Source organism: Frankliniella occidentalis, unplaced genomic scaffold (genome assembly GCF_000697945.3).
Source record: "Frankliniella occidentalis isolate FOCC.00 unplaced genomic scaffold, Focc_3.1 Scaffold53, whole genome shotgun sequence".
Taxonomy (NCBI): Eukaryota; Metazoa; Arthropoda; class Insecta; order Thysanoptera; family Thripidae; genus Frankliniella; species Frankliniella occidentalis.
The window spans coordinates 1,610,085-1,617,097 of NW_026267183.1; positions in this window are offsets into that span (position 1 = coordinate 1,610,085).

Consider the following 7,013-nt stretch of genomic DNA (forward strand, 5'->3'; position numbering starts at 1 on the left):
GCATCACTTTGTAATTGCAAAGTAAATGCTTCGTAGTTACAAAGGAGCAAAATACTTCGCAGCTCTGCAAAGCAAATGCTTTGTAGGAATTTAACAGTGCAGAGCAGCTCGGGGCTCGCCTCAGGTCCCTCGCGGTTATGTGTAAACCCCTCTCTCTGGACAGTCACGATGAGAAGAAAGGGTTGATGATGACGGGTGTTGCTTGCACGCGTTTATTTGCTTGCTTACATTTCCGTCTAGTTACCCACCCACACCCACACCCAGCAACAAGAAATATGATAGAGAAACAGAAAGAAATACTCATGTACATTTGTCGTAGAGCAAAGAATTAAAGAAATCCCTAAAGGATGTACTGAAATCCGTGTTGCAATACTTTATTCACTAAATTTTTGGGATGATTGGTGTTTTGCGATGCCGATTCTAAAGAACATAACTTTTTAACGCCAACTGAATAGGGGTAAAAGGTATAGGAAGAATATTTTTCAAAAATAATGCGATTACCTTCTTTTGCAAAAGTTTGTGATAAAATGTCATAGTATGCAAACATTTGAGCAGTAAAAAAATATCGCATTATTTTTGCAACGATTTTCCTCTCTACTTCTTTTGCAACTAAGTTAGTCACAAAACATAGTTGATCACAAATTTTTGGTTAAAAGTATCGCAAAACCAGCCTCAGTGAAGATGAAGAGGAGAGGGAGAGAGAGACAAAGATCAAGGGGACGGAACGTACGTCAGAGAAAGGTAAACGGATGGGCACTGCGAGACCGGGAGGAGGGGGGTGCAAGTCGTGCAATTAGTTCGGACGCAGCTAAAGTCAACAGAGAATACGGAACTTTCCCATTCCCCCCAGCCTCTCATTTGCAGTTTCGGGAATATACAAGGCCGCCGGGCACCATCACCACACCACCGCTTCTCCTCTGATTTGGCGAGAGAGATCCACCCCCCCCCACTTTCCCACCCCCCAGCAACATCCCCCTTTCTGCTCCCACCCCCGCCTTGTCCGGTCCGCCTTTCGCCACGTCCAAACAGATGGAAGCCCGCCACTCATCACGCATCAAATTCACATTATTTTCAGAAACGCCTGGCGTGAGAATTAAATACGACTCCCTCACACTGCCCGGTCCAGGCCCACGCCCCACGCGGCCGTACCGTCCCGGGCATGCCCAGCAGGCCCGAATCCAGCAGCGAATCAAAACGCCAAGCTCAGCAGAGTGAATCAGTCCCTCCCCCCTCCCCTTCCCTCTTTCACGTCCATCTCACCCTCATCACGATGCTGACTGCACCCAGAACTCATCTCTCTCTTTCTCTTTTGCCACAGGCCTGACTGATTCCATCTCTCTCAATCCCCACGCGCCCTTCCTTTAGCGTCTCTCTCTCTCTCAATCCCCACGCGCCCTTCCTTTAGCGTCTCTCTCTCTCTCTCTCTCTCTCTCTCTCTCTCTCTCTCTCTCTCTCTCTCTCTCACACATATCCAATACACCCCCACGCCGCCCCCGCACCTCAAACGTTTCTCCAACACCTGCTGTTTCCTTCCCTCATTTTTTTTTTCCTACCCTTCCTCAGCAACCCAACCCAACGCGTCCATGGAGATGACGAAGAGAAAAGAGAGCAAAGAGACAGCAAGAGCGAGAGAGAGAGAAAGAGAAAGAGAACACACAGAAGGGACATGGCGCTCAGCGAGTGGATTGAACACAGAGGATGGCACCACCAGGCCGAGGGGGCGCGGAGGGCCTCAGCGGGGGGCGGCCGGAGGCCGCGGCAGAAAGATAAGCCCTTTTCGTCGGAGAGGCGGCGCGGCGGGCGCTCTTCGATTTCCAAAGTAATCGAAAGTTTGATCAACCGCATTTCTTCCGCATTACTCCGACAAACCACCTTCTGCCCTCCGCCCCCTTCCAACTCCCTCTCTTTCTCTGTCTCTTTACCTTTCTCGTGAGACCTCCCCCACCCGCGGGCCCCTGCTTTTGTGCTCCCTGAATCAATCTCGGGGACTTCTCATCCCCACGATAACCTTTCCCCCTGTAATTGCATTATTATCATTACTATTGAAAAAGGTAAATCCGAGGAGGAAGAGAGAACAAGGAGATGGAAAAGAGTTGGGACAGATCTCGCATAAGTAAATGGAAAATCACTGAAGTGCAAAACCAGGGTTATGGCGTTGTTGGAGTTGGGTGGAGGGGACGAAGCAAATGTCCACGCAGGTCCACGTTTGTTGCACAATATAGCGTAGAGCAATTTCCCCCACCCCTTCTCTCTTTCCCTCTCTCTGTCTCTCTTCTTGCTTCTCTCTCTCTCTCTCTCTCGAACAAGCGGGAGCGCGCGGCGCTGGCCCCATACAATGCACTACCGCCCTTTGACACTATAGTGAATTAAAGTCCGATAGCCGGCGGGGCGTATCGAGCCGGAGCAAGCGGCCAACACAATGGGCCGCCACGGGCGAGCAATGGGCGCGTGGGTGACTCCTGCAGGATTCCATTTAATTATTTACGCTTTCTTTACCTCCCCCTTTTGTCCCCTTTTTCTTTTGCTTCTTCCTCCAACACTCTCCGCGCGACGCAACCCCTTATCAGCCTCTCTCTCCCTCTTACTCTTTTGCTCATTAACCTGCTAGCTAGAGAGCGAGCGAGAGCGAGCGAGAGAGAGAGAGACAATCGGCGGAAGAGGGGCAGTATTTTCCCTCCGGCACAACGTGACTCCGGTGCAGCTGCTGCCGCGGCGCGTGGCCACGCCGGGGTGAGAGGGGGTCTTTATCTGCCTCAAGTCGAACACGCCGCCCACGGCCCGCCACGGTGGTAACCGGATATCGCCGCAGGGGGCAACGGAGCAGAGAGTAATGGGGGAACAGAAAGGGGTACAGAGAGAGAGAGAGAGAGAGAGAGAGAGAGAGAGAGAGAGCGAGAGAGAGCGAGAGAGAGCGAGAGAGAGCGAGAGAGAGCAGAGAGAGAGAGAGCGAGAGAGAGCAGAGAGAGAGAGAGAGAGAGCAGAGAGAGAGAGAGCAGAGAGTGAGAGAGAGAGAGAGCAGAGAGTGAGAGAAAGAGAGAGAGAGCAGAGTGAGAGAGAGAGAGAGAGCAGAGAGAGAGCAGAGAGAGAGAGAGAGAGAGAGCAGAGAGAGAGAGCGAGAGAGAGCGAGAGAGAGCAGCGAGAGAGGGCGAGAGAGAGGTAGGGGTGGCGAATGCCGGAGGGGGTAGGGGAGGGGGCGGAAAGGGGGCGGAAAGGGGGGCGGTTCGGTTCGCGAGCCGGAATAGGAATGAGCCGGGCGCGATCATCTGGTGCTGTCGCGCGACGCGCGACGCTCGGGTGCGGCTCTGCGCGCTTTTGAGACGCACCCTCTCCCCCTTCCACCCTGTCTCCGGATATTTCGTTTATTTCTTTTCACCTGCTCATAATACGTGTTTTGCCTGTCGGAGAAAAGTACGTGGCTCCAGCAGTAAATGGTTTATTATTATTTTGTATTTTTATCAAAACCACTTCAAGGAAAAATATACGTTTCCACCTTACTTCTCCCGGTGTACACTCGTCTTTAGCAGATCATTCATATTTTTAACATTTCACACCAAACGTAACGTCCCAATGGCATGACAATTAAATGTGTCATCCTGCTGTCATGCAGGGTGCAGAGAAATTATGAGGCTTTTTTTCCCAGCACCGAATGGCGTCGAGGCCTTTTCACCGAGGGATGCCGCGTATGTCCGGAATGCCGTTTCGGTTTGCCAAAAAAAAAAAAAACGTGCTCGTGAGGCGTCCGCGACGGTCGTATAGAAGGTGAGAGAGGGAGAGAGGGAGGGAGAGAGGGAAAGAGGGCAAGAGCGCGGCGCGTTCCAAAACCGGAAGTACGGTGGAAAGAATGCGACGAGGAAGAGGAAAAGACAGGTGACAGGGGCACGCCGGGCACGTCGCGGCCCCCCTCACCCCGAAGGTCTCCCATCTCTCTCGCTCTCGAGGTTCGTCGACGCCGGTCTGGCAAGCCGTCGCTGCTAATGGTCGCCCCCCCTCCCCTCCAACCCCCTCGCAAACCTCTCTCTTTCTCTCTCTCTCTCTCTCTCTCTCTCTCTCTCTCTCTCTCTCTCTCTCTCTCTCTCTCCTCCTCTCCTATCTCTCTCCTCCAAACCACTCCGACATGGCGGCGACATCCATTGCGGGCTTATTGATAAAAGTTGCTTTCTCTCCCTCTCTTTCTCTTCCTCTTCCGCTACGTGCCGGAATAAGTTTCTCTCGACAGCAGCGACCGGGAGCAGCAGCAGCAGCAGCAGGCGCCCTGCATTGAATAAATGAGTAAACAGGGAATGAAAAGTTTTGAAACCGCATCGGATCCGCGCTTCGGGGAAAGAGAGAGACGAGGTTGTCGGGGCGAGAGAGAAAGAGAGAAATGCAGCTCTCCACTAATGTGAGTGTCAGCAGCTGTGCATGATGTCTGCGTTTTTCATGAAATAAGGTCTACAGCGCGCGCGCCCGTCACGAAAACTAATTATCCTTCACAAAACTCGTCTCATAATGAACATCATTTTTTTCTTTAATTTTGACCAACGCATTTATGGTTATGGCTGACTTAATCTGTCCACATCTGTTTCTCGGCGGACGCGGGGCGACTGCCCGCTATGGCACGCGTCCTGCACTAACGCCCGCCACGCTTTGCGCCCCTGACCCTCCGGAGGACTGACCTCCTTGCCCGGGTCGCTAATAAACTTCCGGGTGGTTCGATTAATTATAAAGTTGGTCTGCTGCGCTCCCGGCCCGGGAAGCGGCGGCGCACGGCAAGAGGTGCGCGGGGTTGTTGGGCAAGGGGGGCAACCGGGCAGTTAGGCCCCAACGACCCATGATTTCATGAAAATTGCTGTAGACGTCTTCAACCCCCAAAGGGAAGGGACGCGCCGCAGGGGTGTGTGTTTGTGAGGCGGGGTACATCGCAAAGAAGACAATTCCTTTTGGAGCAACAGATTGGCTGATTCAGTCACATTATTGACCTCTTGGCAGGCGAAAAACTAGACATGCCAGTCAATTATAAGCTGACGTGGCGAAAAATAAGATACGAGAGATGCTAATCTGTTTGCTCGGGTACTCGAAACTTCCGAAACTGATATTCCAAATGATTAGCTCCTATTGTGGCTAATTTTTTCGCCAAGGCAGCAAATAATTACCTCGCATAGCTAAATTTTGCCTGCCAGAGGTTACATGATTAGCTATCTCGAAATGAACTTCTTCGTTGTCTCCATAAAACGAATATCTTTTTTCCTATATCGTGTACTTGTAGTACTAGAAGTAGAGCGGCTGGAGCTGGCGCGGGGTCGCGGACCTGCTCCCATAACATACGCCGCTATACTGTGTGTGTCCTCACGGCCAATAAGAGCCCGCACACTCTCCCTCCCTTCCCGGCCGCGGGGCCCGGGCTCTCCGTTGTTTGACCTGCGAAGCGAAAGAGGTCGGCAAACACGACTGCGCATCATCGGCGCGCCTTGCCACGTCCCGTGACGGTCACGTTTCGGCTCGTCTGGCCATAGTCTGATAAGTGACGGTGTCTTTTTCGTGTTATTCCTTCCCGGGCACTATGGACCCCTCCCTCCTAACTCCTCATCCCTCATTCACACACACACCGACCTCGCACACCGACACACACACAAATACAAAATCTCGAACCAATCAGAGCACAACCCACTTTCTCCTGCACCCCCTCCCTCTCTCTTTCTCCGTCTCTCCCCTTTGCTCTCCTTTCTCCGGTCCGATCCGCACCACAGGCGTATGTCCTAATGAGATCGGACAAGTCCCCTTGGCCCCCCGAGCCCGCCTGGGCCAACTTCCCGCCGGGATCGGGAAAGCCCTTTTCCGCTTTTCTCATTACTTTTAGGTAGTGAAGTGGCGCCGGCCAGGCGGTCACGCTCCCGCCACGCCACGTCATCGATATCGAGGTCGAGAAAGTCGCAGTAGTGTAGGCAGCCCCCCAACTATAAATTTGGAGCACAAAATCAAAGTCGTGCACTGTTGAAACCACGTAGCCGGTTAACACTTAAAAAGTGCACTCCGAATGCAAGTGCTTCAACTCCAGACTTGTTCAGCGGTTGCACACTTGGTTTATCAGCGTAAATTTTAAAATGATTGTTTGTAGATTGCTAAATTTCAGAAAAGTTTTACAAGACAATAGCTGCAACCATAAAATGGTTCTATTGAACTAATGGTAATTCCCTTATTCCGCGGAAATTCCCGTTCATGTTATATATAACATGATACATTTTTTGGTAATTTGAAGGAGCTTTCCTTGTTTTAAAGAATGATTCTTTACCCTATGGTCATTTTTCCCTTCAACCATTGTAAAATCATTTGAATCAACAGAAAAATTCCAGTAACATCAGAACATAAAATCAACGGAACCGTTTCTCGGTGTGGGGCAAATCAGCCACCTGGCTCTGGCCATGTGCGCTCTGAGCAAATTTAATTTAAAATTTTGAATTCCATGTTATGAACTGAAAGTACATGACGTGGGATGACGCTGCTAGCCTGTCCAATAACAACGCTGCTCTGGGCGGGGTGCGCCGGCGTATGGTCCTCGGGGCTTACGGAGCCATAGCAGCATCCCCCTCGCTAACGCGTGATCCACCACGCTGATCCACAGGCGTTCCCGCGAGGCGAGGAGGGGTAGACACCAGCCCCCGCCGCTCCATTCCGCCCCCATCCTAGCAGCATGTCATGCCGCGCCACGCGATGCCACGCCACGCCCCTCCCGGAGGGTTTCCGTGAACTGTCACAGGCGGTCACCGCGAGCAGCACCGTTCGATTCGGCGCGTGTGTAAGGCTATAAGCAGCGGCACGACTACGACTCGACGTGCGTCACGCCGAGGAGGGAGACACGACGGGACACTGCTCTGCAAAAAACATGCGAAGGGGAGATACACGCGTGTACGTTTATTCACGGTTATTCCGCCCCTTGATGATGAGCACAGCAAACAATCAAAGATGTCCTACTTAAGTACTTTTTAATACGACAACTTTCCGGAGGAAATTTTAGTTTTTTTAAAAAAATTCAAAAA